Source organism: Cryptomeria japonica, chromosome 3 (genome assembly GCF_030272615.1).
Source record: "Cryptomeria japonica chromosome 3, Sugi_1.0, whole genome shotgun sequence".
Taxonomy (NCBI): Eukaryota; Viridiplantae; Streptophyta; class Pinopsida; order Cupressales; family Cupressaceae; genus Cryptomeria; species Cryptomeria japonica.
In genome coordinates, this window is record NC_081407.1 from 369568249 (window position 1) to 369587692 (window position 19444).

Below are 19444 nucleotides of genomic sequence, written 5' to 3' on the forward strand. Positions count from 1 at the left end.
GGGTATGTTAAATAATATTATTTTATACTGTTCTACCTCAATATTTGGCATGGTTGGTATGAGATATTATATTTTGGATTAATTTGATTGGTTGGAGAAGTTGTATAGCTTTTGGATGAATTTCTATTTATTCAGAGATTTGAGTTTATTGTGTGTCTGTCTTGGCTAGAGAATTTTTTAAGAATTACTCATTTGGCTTTTGGAGTTTGGCTTGGATTTGCTTATGGTTGTGATTTTTGTTATTGGATTGAAGATTTTGCTTGTCGCTTCTGCAACAATTTTGCATTCCATAACTTCTATTTTCTAGGATGGAGATTTTAAATCCTTCTTATCTAATTTGATTTGAAAATATTGTATTCTTCGTGTTTATGAAAAAATATATGTTTAATGTATTCGCCAAGATTTTATTCTTGATTTTTGTTATTGGAAATTTTGGTATTTAGACTCTCGTCCTTGTGCATTGTAGTGAATGAGTCTATCCCTGTGATGTTGTATGTTTGATTTATTGATTTGAGATGATTGATTTCACTATTGGACTGAGCAAGATGAGAAATGCCTTGCTGATATTCTTTGGGCTCATGTTGAATATTTTTTATAATGAGATTATTAATGTTTAAGGACTATTGGTTGCCTTTGTAATGTTGTGATATTGGCATATGTTGTTCATGTTCTTGGAGAATATTATTTGATGTATAACCTTGGTTATTTAGGTTATGATGCATCTAAGAGACCTTATTATTGCATTGAGTATGTTGTTACGCTAAGGTTTAGGTGCATGATTAGGGAGACTGGGCATCCATGAGTCTGTAGAGGTCATGAGGAATAGACTACTAGGATTCCTTGTTGGTTGGAGTCGGGGTCTAGATCATCTAGATACCACATTGGAGGTTTATTGTATTAATCAAGTGAAAATATAATAAATAATCTTAGGTGGGTTGGGTAGTAGTAACTCATCTAAGTAAGATAAGAAATATGTTGTGGCGATGCCCCATCTCATGGCGATTGCAACAAGACTTATTATCATGCATTTGAGTCGCTTTACACTTTTTGTTATTAGAGAACACTATTTAACAATTTTTGATGATATAATTATCACAAAACCTTTATGCTCATGCAAGTCTTTTTTGATAATATACAACAGTATCACATTATCTTTTTTGTGTCAGCATAGTGGGTTCTATTGATATAATTTGGAGGGACGTATTTTTAGGGTATATAATCCCACCTTTTCATTTATTATCATGAATTTCAAATCAAGTGATTATCATAAAGCCTTTATGTTTATCCATCCATTCTATGTGTAGACTAACAATTCTTAAAAATACAGGTTCATGCTAGATCATTCGTCATTGACAAGACCCTCTCTTGGTGATGGTACATATTCCTTTGTGCATTAATGAGATTAAATTTTGTGCATAAACATTAAGTCAAGTGAATGTATTGCTATTTAGAAATGACCATATCTACCATCGTCTTCAACCATGTAGAGAAATGCAGTGAGAAGGGCTTTAATCAACATGCATCTTTCTTCAAAGTTATGCTTGTATACTTTACAGAGAAACTGGTAAGTTTCGTAAGTATATAATCTTGTACATCTTCAAAATGTTTCAAATGACCTATTTATAATTTGCAAACTAATTTTTATTAAGTGTTATAATTTGTTTCTTGTAGCACATTCATTTTGCATAAAAAGGTTACTTATTTTGGTTTTCATTTATATGCAGGCATTCTTGTATGTAAGCTTTTCTCTTAGGACGTAAGGATGTCTGATGTAGATGAAGTGGGATGTTGTATTTTTATATGGATGTGAATTGATGTAACTTTGTTATGATGATATACAATGTCCATGATCAAGTTGGTTTAGTTATATTGATGATATATAATGTATTTGTACATGAGTACATTGGTGTAGTTGTATTGATAATGAAAAAAAATAATGTTTTCATATCCCTTCATCGATGTCACATGCAAGTGTAATGATAATAATGTGTATACAATACATGGAAATATTGATGATCATTATGTGTCTACAGTGTAATGCTTGTTTATCTATATTTTTCATTGAACAAGTTACGGCCACAGATTCCAAGATAGCCCCTCTCGTGGCCTCGTAGGTTCAAATGGATCATTTGCAGGTGCCATGAATTTTGAGTTAGGGCCCATCAAAGTTTGAATATTTTTAGCACTTAGGGTGCTCAAGGGACAACGTCGGTAGGGTATGACCCCGAGCATTCGACTGAGTGGGGGGGCAAAATAGGACCATCCATAGGGTAATATTTCCTAACTAGACCTGTCAAATCTGACAGTTCGTCATCAAGACGAGAAGAATAAGAAATTGGCCACAGGACAATATTCGATTGAATGAGGCTTACGATTTTTTTGCCAACCGGAAAAATGCTTCCCTAATAAAACCGTAGGGAAACTTGAAAAACCAAGATAGGCTTTTGTAGGAACTCCTCTCATGGCCCCATACATTCAAATGGATTTTTTGCAGGTGCCACAGATTTCGAGTTAGAGCCCATCAAAGTTTGGCAATTTTTAGCACTTAGGGTGCTCAAGGGACGACGCCGGTAGGGTGTGACCCCGAGCATTCGACTGAGTGGGGGGGAAAATAGGGGAATGCATAGGGTAATAATGCCTAATTGGACATGTAAGAGCTGAGTTTTCATCATCACGATGAGTAGAATGAGAAATTGGCCATGCGACAACATTCAATTGAATGAGACTGACAATTTTTTTGCCAATCGAAAAAATGATGCCCTAATAGAACTGTAGGGAAAATTGAAAAACTGAGATAGCATTTTGTAGGGACCCCTCTCATGGCCTCATAGGTTCAAACAAATCATTCACAGGTCTGATAGATTTAGAGTTAGGAGCCATCAAAGTTTGACAATTTTTAGCACTTAGGGTGTTCAAGGGATGACGTCGGTAGGGTATGACCCTGAGAGTTTGACTGAGTGGGGGGAAAAATAGGAGCATGCATAGGGTAATAATGCCTAACTAGACATGTCAGAGCTGACAGTTCATCATCATGACAAGCAGAATGAGAAATTGGCCACGCGACAACATTCGATTGAATGAGACTGACGAATTTTTTGCCAATCGAAAAAATGTTGCCCTAATAAAACCGTAGGGAAACTTGAAAAACCGAGATAGGCTTTTTTAGGGACCCCTCTCATGGCCTCATAGGTTCAAATGGATCATTTGCAGGTACCATGGACTCTAAGTTAGTGCCCATCAAAGTTTGACAGTTTTTAGCACTTAGGGTGCTCAAGGGATGATGTCGGTAGTGTATGACCCCGAGCGTTCGACTGAGTAGGGGGGCAAAATAGGAGAATAAATAGGGTAATAATTTCTAACTAGACATGTCAAATCTGATAGTTTGTCATCACGACGAGCAGAATGAGAAATTGGCAATGCGACAACATTCGATTGAATGAGACTGACGATTTTTTTGCCAACTGAAAAAATGCTGCCCTAATAAAAATGTAGGGAAACTTGAAAAACCGAGATAGGCTTTTGTAGGGACCCCTCTCATGGCCCTATAGGTTCAAAGGGATCATTTGCAAGTGCCAAGGATTCTAAGTTAGGGCCCGTCAAAGTTTGACAATTTTAGCACTTAGGGCACTCAAGGGACGACGCTGGTAGGGTATGACCCCGAGCGTTTGAGCGAGTGGGGGGGGGGGGAAATAGGAGCATGCATAGGGTAATAAAGCCTAACTGGACATGTCAGAGTTGATGGTTCATCATCACGACGAGCAGAATGAGAAATTGGCCACTCGACAACATTTGATTGAATGAGACTGACGATTTTTTCGCTGTGTGGGAGAAAAAGTGACACTAAGCAAACATGCCCTAATCTCACTTTCAACCACACACTTGTGGAATACGAAAGAGCCTAGAGGTATCACACAATTGGCTACTTCTTTTTGTGAAAGAGAGAGCCATGGGCTACCTATTAGGGTTTCTATTCCTTTGTTGTAATTGAAAGATAAAATGATGCAAGTTCAATTCCTAACCCCAAAGTGCAAGTATGAACTAATAACAAGATTGCAGAATTGAACTTAAACAATGGAAAGTTGTAAACACAAGGACAAGACAAGAATGAAAATGCGTACCCGGAGTTAAAATCTGACTGAAAATGTTCGGGACAGGGGCGCGGGCGCCACTGTCCTGATTCTGCCCCTGAAACTGCTTCGGAAACTGCTATTTTGCAAAGTTGTCAAAAATGCTGAAAACTGCTGTCAGAAGGACTAGGGCGCCCAACGCCCCTGTCCCAGGGACCAGGGCGCCCAGCGCCCCTGTCCTGGCAGGACGAGGGTGCCCCACGCCCCTATCCTGGTCTTTTGCTCTGAGATTTGGTGTGAAGTTCAGTCTCCATCTGCTTCTTCCGGATCTGTAACTTGCGGCGTCGTCCGAGTCCCGAAACCTGCACTTATATCTGAAAAGGGTATGGGCGGCTATATAGGGTTTTGCCTTAGTCAAACCCCCACTTCGGTGATTTCCACCTCCACGAATAGCCAAGTTGTATTGTAAAATGTATTGTGTGTGCAGACCTAGTGTGTGTGCAAGGTCCTTAAATGCAAGAAAGCAAACTAGAGCAACCTAGAAAGTAAACCCTAATTGCTTGTAAATGATAATGTAAATGCTCTAAATCAAGATGCAAAGTGATCTAAAGCATGAATAAAGGATATATTGAAGCTTATGCAAAGACATGAAAACAACATGAAATCATACCCAACCCTCAAGAGAGGAGTACAAGCCAATCTTCAGTCGGTAATCTCCTATTGTTCTTCAATGTCTCCCAAGCCCTAAATGAATGAAATTGATGAATGCTTGATGGATGGATGTTGAATGTTATTGAAGTCTTCAAAGATCTGCTCTTTCGCTGCAGAGAAGGTCCTCCAAAGCCAAAATTCTGATCCCTTCAAATGAAGAAAGAGAGCTCTTATGTATGAAACCCTAGGTCTTAATTTCAACTTTTGGCCGACCTAGAGATTGAATCTCCTACCAATTTCTTGGGGTTAAGCTTTATTTTATGATTGGATCGCGCTCCTAAAATTTCGAGAAAAATGTCCGGGACCATGTGCACGCCGGGCGCCATGGTCCTGACAACTTTTCACCAAATTTTCAGGGCCGTCGGATATGATGATTTTAGAGAGAATCCCGAAGTTACAGCTGATTTCGAGATGTTTTGACCCTCGAAATCAAGCCCCCAAGTTCAAAATAGGACCTAATTAGGGTTTTTGATTAAATGATGTATTGGAAGAATAAAATGAAAGGGGCACACTTTAATGAAAGGGCCCAACTTTATGATGTGGGAGATGATGAAATAGAACCTTAGACCTAATTAATTTGACTAATTAAGTGCTAAAGGGGAAATGCAATGCAAAATGCAAAATGCGCCAAGGCGGGTGCTAAACTAGGTGTGAAATTGTACCACCCTAGCAAGTGCGTACAATTTACGACGCTACATTTAGCCCCCACTTTAGCAGTCATATGAACACTACGTGCATATGCAAGCTAAAGTACAGAAAAGTAAACATTATTTGAAAAAGGATATATCCATAAGTCTGTCGAACGAAGCCCCCAGCGGTATCTGCAGTACACAGTTAGGAACCACAACCTACAAAACCACATGTTAGATCACAAAATCATCTAATGCTTACTAAGGAAGGTGATGAAAATTTGAGGGTAGCTATATGCCCCCCCTATTTCGGCTTGCTAATTTTAGTGAGTTGAAACAGGGTATCATGTTTACCACTTCGAATTGTTAAAGAAAATTGATGACAAATGCTCACAAGAAGATTTGATATGAGATAAAAAACTAATGGAGAATCATTTGGTAAGAAAGAGGACTAAATCTCAATTCCAACACAACAAAGAGTGTGAGGATTTGAGAGTTCTCTAACACAAGATGAAGGATGTAAATGGAAACAAAATGCAAAGAGAAGAAAAGAAAGGAAAAAAGCATGAATACACACATTGGTGATCTATGAGAAGAATAGTGAGAGAGAAAAACACGGACTTCTCACCCCTAGATCTTGTCTAGGTGATCCATGTGAAAAAGGACATGGAAAACTAGCCCCTAGAGTCTGTCTAGGTGATCCATGTAAGGGAGGAGAGTGAGAAAGTCTAGCCTTATGCCGCTAGTTCCACTCAACCTCGTGCATGTGTGTGTAAGGGAGGTTAGAAGCACCTCATAGGAGTCTATGCCCAAGTATGCTACAACCTGTATATGTATAGTACAAAAGCGTGACATCTCGCTCTAAGAGTCTGTTCTCTAGTTTCGAGAATGACCCATTGCTCAAAAAGTGTAAGTTTTATGTCATAAGAAAAGTAGAACAAGGATACCTACCTTCATCACACAAGAAGATACCCCAAAAATGCAGCAATGTCATAGATCCAAGCAAGAGAGTTCTGCACTCCTTAAGCAAGGATAAGATAGTTGAAAAGGGATATCTTGTAGTATGTGTAAAGGAGATCCTTAGAGGAGAAGAGATATTTGTACAAAAGACACCTATCCCTGAGAGAAATTGTCTTAGACAAATATAACATCTTCTAGAATAAGACAAAGAAGAGAATAAGAATGCAATACTTCCTTCTTTTGCAAGGTGAAAGTGATTCTTAATGAAGGATGATGCTCTTTTTAACCCAATTAGGAGAGTGAATTCATTATGGATGTATTTTACCAAGTGCAAAAGAGGTTGTAGTCAAGGACTTACACCTCTTGTAAGAGAGAACCCTTGAACAAACAACAACAAATGCGTACAAGGCATAACATCAAGTAATAAAGTCCACACCATCCACAAAATAGGAAAAAGTGGATCCTTAGATAAAAATAAGGAAAGATCATTGCCTCCCAAGGATAAGGACAATGAGAAGGACTTACACAATCTTCTAGGGAGAGATTTGGACATAAGCAAAAGAAGAGATGTATGAAATCATTCTTGTCCCCATAGGAACAAGAAAATTAGGCTATTATGTTGCTTCAAAAAATATGATTGCACTTGAAATTGTACCATCATGAATGACAATGAGCCCCCAGTAAATGAGCTACCAATGTCACATAATGATGAGCAACATAATAGCCATTAATGTTATTTAAAGACATGATAGACTAAATGAGGTATTTGAATATGACATGTTAAATGCTCAACTATAAGTGAGATCAAGAACATGTATAAAATGATAAAGATTGAAGAAGAAAAGTCACATGAAATCTTAGAAGAGGGATGAGTGTAATTTATTAGAGCCTTATCCCTAGAGGAAAGGACTTTATGATGAATAGGAGATAAAGATTCATAAGTGGATTTAGAAATTTGAGGGGATTCATAAAGAGATTTGTTCATTGCCAAGATTTCCTTATGAGAGGAATGAGAGTTGATAGAAGTAGAAGATGATTTAGTTGAAGTGAGATCATCATCACTACTAAATATAGCATTCACATTGAGAGATGGTCTTTTAGATGCTTTGGTACGTTTGCAGGGATTATAGCCGAGTCCAAAGGCATAATTGTGAAAATTAGTCTCTAGAGGAACTTTTATCCCTTGTTCATGAGCGCCACAACCATTTCCATGATACCCATGCTTAGCAAAAATGCGAAAACCACGACCATAACGATCAGCCATTTCAGGAAGAGAAGGTGGTTTTTCATAAGACAAAGAATCAAACTCTTCATAATTAGAGGTGTGAGGAGAAGAAGTTTGAGAAGCGGCCACAAAATTATTGCTCATAGGTTCAGGTAAGATTGATTGATTTTTAGTTTCTTCCTTCTTTTTAACTTTAAACTCTCTAGGAGGAACCCTATACTCACCTACAAAGGTGGGATTAAAGTCAAGAGATCCCCAATCGTCATCTGCGAGAACCTTCTCAAGATCAAAAGCCTTTTTATGCGTGTATTCAAATCGAGAAGGATCTTCTTCAGGAGCTTCAGACTCATCCAAAGAATTTTGATTATCAGAGGGTAAGGATTCATCCATAGGTATCTTGTTCAAAGAGTCATTACTAGAAGAGGAAGGCTTAGATGTTTGCAAACAAGCTTGAAAATTAGTATCACCTATCAAGGTATATGTCTTATTGTTATAAATGAATTTAACTTGTCTATGCAATGTAGAGGGGACAACTTGCATACTGTGAATCCAAGGTCTCCCTAATAACAAGTTGTATGTTAGATTTCCTGACATAACATGGATAGGAGTAGGCAAAGTAACGGGTCCCACTGTGATAGGTAAGGTGATAATACCTAATGAAGACTTAGCCACATTATCAAAGCCTCGAATGGGATGAGAGTCAGGGTCAATAAGGGATGTATCCACATTCATCTTATGCAATAGATTAATGCTACACACATTAAGGCCAGAACCATTATCTACCAGTGTTCGTCTTATAGCCGTGTCATTTATGATAACCATAATCATCAATGGATCATATTGATTTTGAATTTCACTAGTAGGCAACTCATCTTGAGTAAACACAATTTGAGTTTTAGGATTCATCACAGAGTTAACCAAAGACACTATATTACTAGATGTATTAGGTGGAGGAACATTCAAATCTTTCAAGGCATCTTGTAACATTCCATGATGAGTAGAAGAAGTTTGGATCAAATCCCAAAGGGATATCTTAGCAGGGGTAGCTTTAAGTTGTTCTATGAGATCATATTCCTTACCAAGAACTTGTGAAATACGTGGAGCTTGGGGAAGAATAGGTTGGGAAGGAGGAAGTGAAGTTGGGATAACTGGAGGAGGATTAGGTTGCCTATTGTTTCTAGTATTATAAGTATGGGCAACCGCATGATAACTCTCTCTAGTCAATTGCTTAGCATACTCATAAGGGCTCTTAGAGGAATAACCTCCTTGCACAGTAATAACCGGTTTCTTAGGAGTGCAAAAAGAATCATTAGCATAACCACCTTGAACCACTAAGATAGGCTTATTTAAAGGTTGAGAATTTTGAGAAGGACAAGCACCCTGGACAGTGAAGAGAGGTTTGTTAGGTGTTTCATTCACATGTATCAAATTGATTGAGGATGGTTTAGAGGAATGAACAAAAGTGTTGGAAGAATTATTGATAGTCTTCTCTTGCACTAAAATCTTATCACAGATTAAATCAATTTTAGGAGAGAGACAAGGGGTAGGCATTGATGTTCTAGTAGGAAGAGTAATACTAGGAAAGGTCATATCATCCTCTATCATCAAAGGATCTACATGGGGAATAAACTCTCTAGGAGAAGGATCAACATTACTCTCTAAAGTCTCACTTTTGAGAGGGAGATCTTTGAAAGAGATGTTAACCGTTTTGCTTTGAGCTAGGGTTTCCATATGAGTAGAACCAAGTTGAGGAGAGGGAGATGCTTTATTTTTAGAGGGAGAATAATTGAGATTCAAGGAAGGTGAGAAACTATCAAGGGAGTTTTCAATATTGACTTCATCCTCTTTGGCTAGGGTTCTCTCACATGGTAGAGAATAATCAACACCTTCTTCTAATGGTTCATCCCAAATAGTGAAGTTGTTGAAAGGAATGTTTGAAGCATTGTCAATTTCGGGAGAGGAGATAACATTGTTTATTAATTCTGCATCCTTAGGAGGGAGAGCATCAATAGATGTGTTAAACTCATCCTCTTTCCTCAAAATATGTTCAATAGGGGAGAGAGAATTAAGGAAATTACTTATTATTTCATCTTCTTTCTCTAAGGGATGCTTATGGGTAAGACCAACTTTAGGAGAAGGGTAAGCATTTACCATTAATTCATCATCTCTAGTGGGAATTTTGTTGGAAAAGGAAAGGCCATCACTAGGAAATGTAGGGATAATGTCATCTTCTTGCACAAAAGGATCCTCATGAAGGGAGTGTTTTTTAGGGGACACAAAGGCATCAAGGGCATCATTCAACAAAGCATGATCATATCTATTAAAAGGTTTATCTTTTGATTAAAAAGGAGATATCTCTTCATAGAGGGGATCATTGAAAACAACCATGTTACTAGATTTAGTGGAAGAGTTGATAGGAATGTACCCTTGAGAGGAATCATTCGACTTATCTTTCTCATCACAACGAAATGGCATAGTAACAATGTTTATGAGTTTTTGGTAAAATGAAGGTTTGGTATATTTAGGTTTCAAAAATTCATCTAAAGCTTCATCGAACTCATAATCATCACAAATATGAACATCTTGCAAATAAAAATCTGACATTTTGAAATTGCATAAAATTTTAAACACACAATGCAAAGAAACACACTTTTTTTTTTTTTTTTTTTCTTTTTAATGAAAATGAAAAGAAAACACACTAAATCTAGATCTAGATCTAACAAATGCAATGCAAGAGGAAGCAATGATAGATTCACGTCGAGTTCACCAAAATGTGTGGGAGAAAAAGTGACACTAAGCAAACATGCCCTAATCTCACTTTCAACCACACACTTGTGGAATACGAAAGAGCCTAGAGGTATCACACAATTGGCTACTTCTTTTTGTGAAAGAGAGAGCCACGGGCTACCTATTAGGGTTTCTATTCCTTTGTTGTAATTGAAAGATAAAATGATGCAAGTTCAATTCCTAACCCCAAAGTGCAAGTATGAACTAATAACAAAGATTGCAGAATTGAACTTAAACAATGGAAAGCTGTAAACACAAGGACAAGACAAGAATGCAAATGCGTACCCGGAGTTAAAATCTGACTGAAAATGTTCGGGACGGGGGTGCGGGCGCCACTGTCCTGATTCTGCCCCTGAAACTGCTCCGGAAACTGCTGTTTTGCAAAGTTGTCAAAAATGCTGAAAACTACTATCAGAAGGACTAGGGCACCCAGCACCCCTGTCCCAGGGACCAGGGCGCCCAGTGCCCCTGTCCTGTTAGGACCAGGGTGCCCCACGCCCCTGTCCTGGTCTTTTGCTATGAGATTTGGTGTGAAGTTCGGTCTCCGTCTGCTTCTTTCGGATCTGTAACTTGCGGCGTCGTCCGAGTCCCGAAACCTGCACTTATATCTGAAAAGGATATGGGCGGCTATATAGGGTTTTGCCTTAGTCAAACCCTCACTTCGGTGATTTCCACCTCCACGAATAGCCAAGTTGTATTGTAAAATGTATTGTGTGTGCAGACCTAGTGTGTGTGCAAGGTCCTTAAATGCAAGAAAGCAAACTAGAGCAACCTAGAAAGTAAACCCTAATTGCTTGTAAATGATAATGTAAATGCTCTAAATCAAGATGCAAAGTGATCTAAAGCATGAATAAAGGATATATTGAAGCTTATGCAAAGACATGAAAACAACATGAAATCATACCCAACCCTCAAGAGAGGAGTACAAGCCAATCTTCAGTCGGTAATCTCCTATTGTTCTTCAATGTCTCCCAAGCCCTAAATGAATGAAATTGATGAATGCTTGATGGATGGATGTTGAATGTTATTGAAGTCTTCAAAGATCTGCTCTTTCGCTACATAGAAGGTCCTCCAAAGCCAAAATTTTGATCCCTTCAAATGAAGAAAGAGAGCTCTTATGTATAAAACCCTAGGTCTTAATTTCAACTTTTGGCCGACCTAGAGATTGAATCTCCCACCAATTTCTTGGGGTTAAGCTTTATTTTATGATTGGATCACGCTCCTAAAATTTCGGGAAAAATGTCCGGGACCATGTGCACGCCGGGCGCCATGGTCCCGACAACTTTTCACCAAATTTTCAGGGCCGTCGGATATGATGATTTTAGAGAGAATCCTGAAGTTACAGCTGATTTCGAGATGTTTTGACCCTCGAAATCAAGCCCCCAAGTTCAAAATAGGACCTAATTAGGGTTTTTGATTAAATGATGTATTGGAAGAATAAAATGAAAGGGGCACACTTTAATGAAAGGGCCCAACTTTATGATGTGGGAGATGATGAAATAGAACCTTAGACCTAATTAATTTGACTAATTAAGTGCTAAAGGGGAAATGCAATGCAAAATGCAAAATGCGCCAAGGCGGGTGCTAAAGTAGGTGTGAAATTGTACCACCCTAGCAAGTGCGTACAATTTACGACGCTACATTCACTAACCAAGAAATTGCTTCCCTAATAAAACCGTAGGGAAACTTGAAAAACTAAGATAGGCTTTAGAGGGACCCTTCTTGTGGCCCTGTAGGTTCAAACAGATTATTCATAGGTGCCATGGATTCCGAGTTAGGTCTCGTCAAAGTTTGACAATTTTTCACGCTTAGGGCGTTTAAGGGACGACGTCGATAGGGTATGACCCCGAGTGTTCGACCTAGTGGAAGGGGAAAATAGGACCATGCATAGGGTAATAATGAATTGTATCAAGTATTTTTCATTAAATGAATTTTATTGTATTGTTTATTAAATGAATTGTATTGTTCATTAAATGAATTTTATTGTGTTGTTCATTATACAAACAACACTTACGATGAAATGAAATAAATTATATTATTCATTAAATAACAATTATTAACCATTGTTAATTATTGGAATGAAGATTAAAGATTTCCATTATAACACCATGCATAGATGAGCAACAATTTATATGATCGAGTATCAACTTCTGTATCTATAAAAAATGTCAAATGATTACAAATGTATGTCCATACACAAATATGGCATAAATGCTAACTCAAACAAAATGTATATCTAGATACATGAATGTATGTCCATATACAAAATATACATGCAAAATAGACATGTAATAATTCAAAAACTATCTATAACATCCTAAGTTGCTGATGGATCATCAAAATTGATCTTCTTCGCCGCACTGCTTGGCTCTGAAGGACCCTGCGAAAGAAAAACAAACTATGATTAATATTCGTTATATTATATAATTCACATTCAAAAAGTTAACATAAAATGAAATATAATTGAACTATTCATGTTTACCTCATCTCTGCGTTTTCTCTTCAGCTTTGCAGGATTCTTGATGTATGTCTTCGGTAGAGGAGGTATGTTTTCAATATTTTCATACACAACCTACATATGTTCATAAACATGACATTGATACAAGTTAGGGTATAATTGTCACTGATAATAACAAATTATATCTACTAAACACAAAATAAAATAAACACACATGTACTTGAGGCATCTCTTCTTCTTCATCATCTTCAGGTATAATGGGTGTAGTCATCAAGGATGTGAAGCCAAGAATTCTCTGTACATATACACAAAAAGTATACGAAACTATCAATCTATGTCTAGACATGTATAATCACTATAAGTTATTTAAACTATTCATTCAATCATATTTGCATTCAATTACCTTTCTCTTGTCTCCAACAACACTACCAGATCCTAAATCACACTGCCCCGCAATCGTGCTGCTTGTGCCCTATAAGAGTAAAATAAGATATACATGCAAATTACTACATAATCTAATTAATACCAATATAAATGATGAACATGTATGTACAATAAAATATAAACGAATAGGTGCAATAATATATGTACCGTGAAGCTATCAAGGCCAAATGAAATGGCCGACAAGGTGCCCTCCTAAATCTGTCTCAACTCCTCCTCGGTCATCAACTGTTAAATAGACCATGTAAATAAAAATTAGTATTTAATATTATCTATATTATAAATATTCATTTAAAATATAGCATGAACTATGAAAATACAAATCTTACCTCCACATCCTCAATGTATGATGATGGTGCCTCCTCACCTCTAGCATGCAAGGACTCCTTGGGGTATCCTCCAATCTGTCTCATAACATCTGGTGCATCATGCATCTCCTGCACCTCATAATTTGCAATGTCCACAGGAGGATCAATAGGTTGTCCAATTGGGGCCAAGCATACATGCCCACACATGACACAACTATGGGGCACGCATATGTGTGGAGCCGAGGATGATGTGTCAGCACCACCAGATACATTGCTACCATCAAAAGTAGGTTGAGCTACTGACGCAGCCTATGAAACCAAAAGGCTACTCAAAGAGTGAATAGCCGATATGGTCTGTGAATCCTCCTCACAAATGATATCTGGATGCTACACTAGAGGTGGGGGATCAATAGGAGGAGGAGGGACATATGGGCCGTGGACTACTCTGACTACCTTAGATCTATTTTTGGTATACTTAAACCCACACCCAGGAAAGGTTGGATTTCAAAGTAGTTCACATGTTTTCCTAAAACAAACTCAGCATACAATTTTTTTATGAAGTAGAAGGGGACATCAAGACTGTTGTTGGGTGGTTTTTCGAAAACCATCCACCAATGATCCCAATTTTTTTTCACAATACCATCATTTGCACACCATGTAAAAGAAGGTTTTTTATTTTTTTGGGGTCTACGGGTTGACCAATGTGGGGATTCACAAACAATGAGGCGATAGTGGCTTTCAATATCTCAAGATCCTTGATCTCCTTATATGACAAGCCATTCACATATTGTTCCCTCATAGAATCTCACCAAAAAAGGGCGGCATTGTGCTCCTTAGCCATGGTTTCCATACTCTTTATGATCAACATGAGAGGATCAAACATTGGGTTTAGATGAGGGATCCTATGATATACATCTGGAATCCCACTCAATTCATTCAAATTTTGTGCAATCAAATCATAAATTGAGGGGGGGTTTGGCAAAGGAGGGTTTGGTTGTTGCGGTTGTGGTTGATCAATGTTTTCATTGTTATCCCCCATTTTTAACCTAATTGAATGTAAACAATTGAATTTAGTTAACAAATTTAAACAATTTTGTATTTTATTTTTAAAAACCTAGTTTTCATTAAAAAAACCACATTTTCAAAGAAAAAACAAATAAATATTTAAAAAAATTTAAAAATTGAATGAAAATGATTGAAAACAATAAACATCTTACCTTTCAATTTATTTTTTAGCAATTTTTGGGCAAAAAACTGGATATCGGATGCAATCAGATATTGGATTTCCACAAAATCATGCAACCCATGGGTTAAAAATAACTCACAGGCTGTCACAGTCCAAATATATGGTCTTAGAAAATCGGATATTCAATTTTTATACTTAAATTATTTTAAAATAACATTATATTATATAGTATAATAATATATTAATATATTAATATTATTAAATATATTATATTATTATATTATATAATATTATATAATATATAATATAATATAATATAATAATATATTATTGTATTATAATATAATATTAAATAATATATATAATATAATAATATAATATATAATATAATAATATATTATATGATATACTATAATATTTTATAATCTAATATTATATTATATATTATATAATATGTAATATATAATATTACATTATATATTATAGAATATATTTTTTAATTTAAAATTACAAATAAATATCGGATATCTGATTTAATTGGATATCTGATTTTATCCGATATCCGATTTGTTTAGGTAATTACCATGCCAGGGTGTACTAACACCCAGGCCAAGCGAAAAGTCAACATGGATTTTTGCATTTTTAGGCAAGTGGAGAAGGCTATTTTTTTCACATTGCCACTTTTTGGCCCCCCATGATCCTACAATAACCCTTTATCTTCTCTCAATAATGTCCTCTTTCATTAGGAATAATTACTTAGACTTCTATAAGAGATAAGAGATTTTATTGCATTAAAGACAATAAAGGAATATGGCTATGAAAATAAATTATGGTCCTAATTGTCCGATGTGCACTCTCTAACACATCTAGGGCATTGTACCCTTGGAAGCTATGTAGCGGTTATTCCCTTTGGTGTGAGTAAAATGGTCACCTCATGATGTAGACTTGGATGACTTGGTTATGTTCCCTTGATTTATTTGGTGATTGAATGAAGTATCATTGGAGATAATTCGATATTTGGATTTCTATAATCCTTCTTTCATTTGTTTTGTTCTATCTAGTGGCACTTGTCATGCTTGATTTCTTGTTGATTACATCGGCAATCTTTTTTCATGATTTAATGTTGGATTTGAGAATCTTTTCTTTTTGGACTTTCTCTTTTGTTATTGTTATCTCATGTGGTCATTCTGAATGTTGTGTATTGTGGGCCCTCATTTTGTGTTAAGTATAGTCTCTATCATGTTCACCTCGAATCTCTAATAGTGTGTGCAAGGGAGGACACTATAGAGAAGTGAACTAGACTTAGAAAAAATCAAATAATGTTGTTATGAATTGAGTAAATGAAATATGTTAATAGGATGAAATATATTTGTAATTTTCTGAATTTTATAAAATATTGGATAGAAGCGCATTTGGATTTGAAAAATTTGTAATAGTTAAATGTAAATGAACTACAAATTTCCTATCTTTAATAAGTTCTTATGTGTATAATGTGGCATAAAATTTATATCCGACTTCTTGATTGCATGTAACCAGAATGAAGAAGGTGTGTTGTGTTGCAACCAATGGAGATCTAATGGAGGATGATGAAATTGAGTCATCTAGGTAGTTACTGGTAAACAAGGATATCGGTATGCAACTGAGTGAGCTGAATGTAACAAAGTGAAAGACCTTCATCAAATGAAGATACACATGTTGAGTTACTCCTGATGGCTATTGAGGACCAACATGGTTGATGCCCAATTGATGTGTTACATGAACAAGATTAAGCTTGCGTTGGCATGAAGGTTTACTAGCAAGGTTTGTGCCAGTATATGCAAATAGGTAAGGATTGGTTATGGTAAGGGTTTGCCAGATGTAAAAGCATGAACCAAATCTATGTCGGTGAGATTGGATGCATGAGAATGTGATGCCACGTGGAGTTGAGGTGGCAAACATGCAGAGGTCGGTGATGTTTGGTGTCAGAGAGGTAGTTGTGATTGGTCAAAATTAAATGTTGACTGTGATAATCACAAAGGAGTTGCAGGGTTTGCAGCTTGATGAAGGATGAATGACAGAGGAAGGTTAGAGATCTGTTGGTGCCATGATTGATGCATGATATCCGACTGTAGATTGACCTCGAGAAGGAAACAACTGTATCATATATGTGTCGACTGACTTCGAGGGTAAAGAATAGGGATATATTTGGTATTTTTAGAAAATATGCATTGGATGATGGAAAATGTGTACAAATGCATTCCTCCAATCTAGGTGATCTATCCAAGGTAGATTGGATCAGATATGATGAAGATTTGGTCAGTGGAAGGAACCCTAACTGCCTAGAGTTTGAATTGGTTTTTGGCAGGAAAACTTGTTTATATATATGGAAGTCAAAAGCAATGAGAGGTGTTGGTTGAATGATGTTGCATGAGAAGACGATGCTAGATAGAGTGTTGAATGAGAAGGCATTTAAGAATGAATGCAATTTGAATGAAGAACCAGAGGAATCTTTTCAAGGAAGAAGGAATGGAAGAGAACTGGTAGTGACAAATAACTGTGGACAAGATAGAGGTGAATTGACAAAGAAGAGGCAACATGTTGAGTGAAGAAAGGAACCAACAGATACCAAACTAGTAAGAAGTAATAGTGAGAGGAAGAGAGAAGAGAGTGATAGAGGAGATCCAACAAGATAGTGGCTGAGTTTCTGAAGATTCAGTCAGAGTGAGCAGAGAACTGGTAAGGTAGAAGAGGTGCCTTACCGGCAGAGAGGATTGTATTGAGAGGTTACAAGATTCACTTGTAACTAGATTTCTAATTTTTTATTTGAATATAATGTATTGTGATCAATGATTTGATGCTCAGTGCAGGGGTTGTAGTTCCTTTGGGTTGGTGCCCATAAATTGCAGGGGTTGGTGCTCCTTGGGTTGGTGCCCTAAATCAGGGGTTGGTGCTCCTTGGGATGGTTCCCTAAACATTTTAATTAGTTTCATTGTGAGGCTAGTTTGGAGCAGTAGACTCCAACAACATTTCTCACCAAGGTTTTTCCCATCTTGGGTTTTCCTCGTACATACTAGTGTTATGCAGTGTGCCCCTTTTGTGTGATTGATTTGTGTTGCTTTGTTTCAGCTTACCGGTTATATTGCTTAGTGTTTTTTTTTCTAATCGGTATTCTCAGTTGGGATTAGAAGCATAAAGTTTAGATACCACTGATTCACACCCCCTCTCAGTGGAATATTGTGTCCAATAGATAATCAGATATGAAAAATGCAGCCCCTAAAGGAAATAATGATAAAAGGGAAATGAGCGAAAATCCTTGCCCCCTAAGTGAGGAGAACATGAGGAAATATTACACATTTTCTGATGGTGATTAGTCTCAAGTGATATGTTGTCCTAGTGGAACAAATCCTCTCAAGGAAAGGATATATACTTCTCAAGAGATCATTCCCTGCTAAAGAGTATATCATACTTGTGACTAATCGAGACCATAAAAGAGGTAAGATTTCCAAGAGAATGATGGAAAGAGAAGAAGTACAGTACTCATTATAGATGCCCCTTTCCAAGCAAAGAGAAAAACCAAAGAACAAATATATGCTCACATAATAATAACCCTATGTAAGAAAAGAGACCTAATAATGAGTAATGCACAAAGATAGAGATAAATTGATAGAAAGAAGAAGAAAAATAGACTTCATGTTGCTGCCCCAAAGTATGTTAAAGTGAAACAATACCACAACTTAATGATAAAGAACCCCTGTTAAATGGGCTAATTATGCCATAGGGTGAAGAGAAACATGAAGGGAAAAGAAGTGCTAAGGCACAATGTTTTTACCTCGAAATACAGCCAGATCCATTGTGAGACAAATGTGTGCAAGATCACATTGTAGTTGAACAAATTTCTCAAATGCATAACATTTTCCAATAGAATGTGAATATAAATCATGAAAAATGCAATATTTAATACCTTTCACTTTCTTAAGATTTTTGTTTTCATTTTGAGGAGGAAAGGAAATGTTATTGTCATATGTCAATCTCCAATAGATTCTTCCAGCTAATCTGTTAGGATGGTAAATATCATCTTCCCATGAAGAAGACAGTTTGTTAGAAGGAGTTTCATTATCCACAATTCTAATCTTGCCACTATCTAGGCCATCTTGAATAGATTTTTGAAAATCAAGGCAATCATCAATATTATGGTCATGGGTTTGATGAAATGAACAAAAAGGACACTTTGAAGAAGAAGCATTCTTGTGGGCTCTCTTAATTTGTTGTTGTTGAAGGTAATATTTAAAGTTTTGAAGTCTAAGGAATTTGTCCATAGAAAGAGGGGTACCACTTCCTAGGCCTCTTGTAGTAGTTTCTGTAGAAGGGTTTATAGGGACACGAATTCCATGCTCAAATTTCCCAATTCCTTGTCCTTTAAAACCTTTTTTTATAATTATATGAAAGCCACGACTATAAGAATGTTGCAATTGCCTAGATGGGGGAACATGATCATGAATTTCTTTGAAATCTGATGTGTAAAGAGGTAGAAAAGGATTAGTAGATGAAGGAGGAGTATCATGTGAAATGAGAATCTCTTTGCCTTTATCAATCTTATCCATTTTGGAAGATTGGGGAGGAATATCTTCATCTAAAAGCTCATTTTTAGTGATTTCTATGCGAGGAGAAAGGTCATGAATAAAATGCATGACAT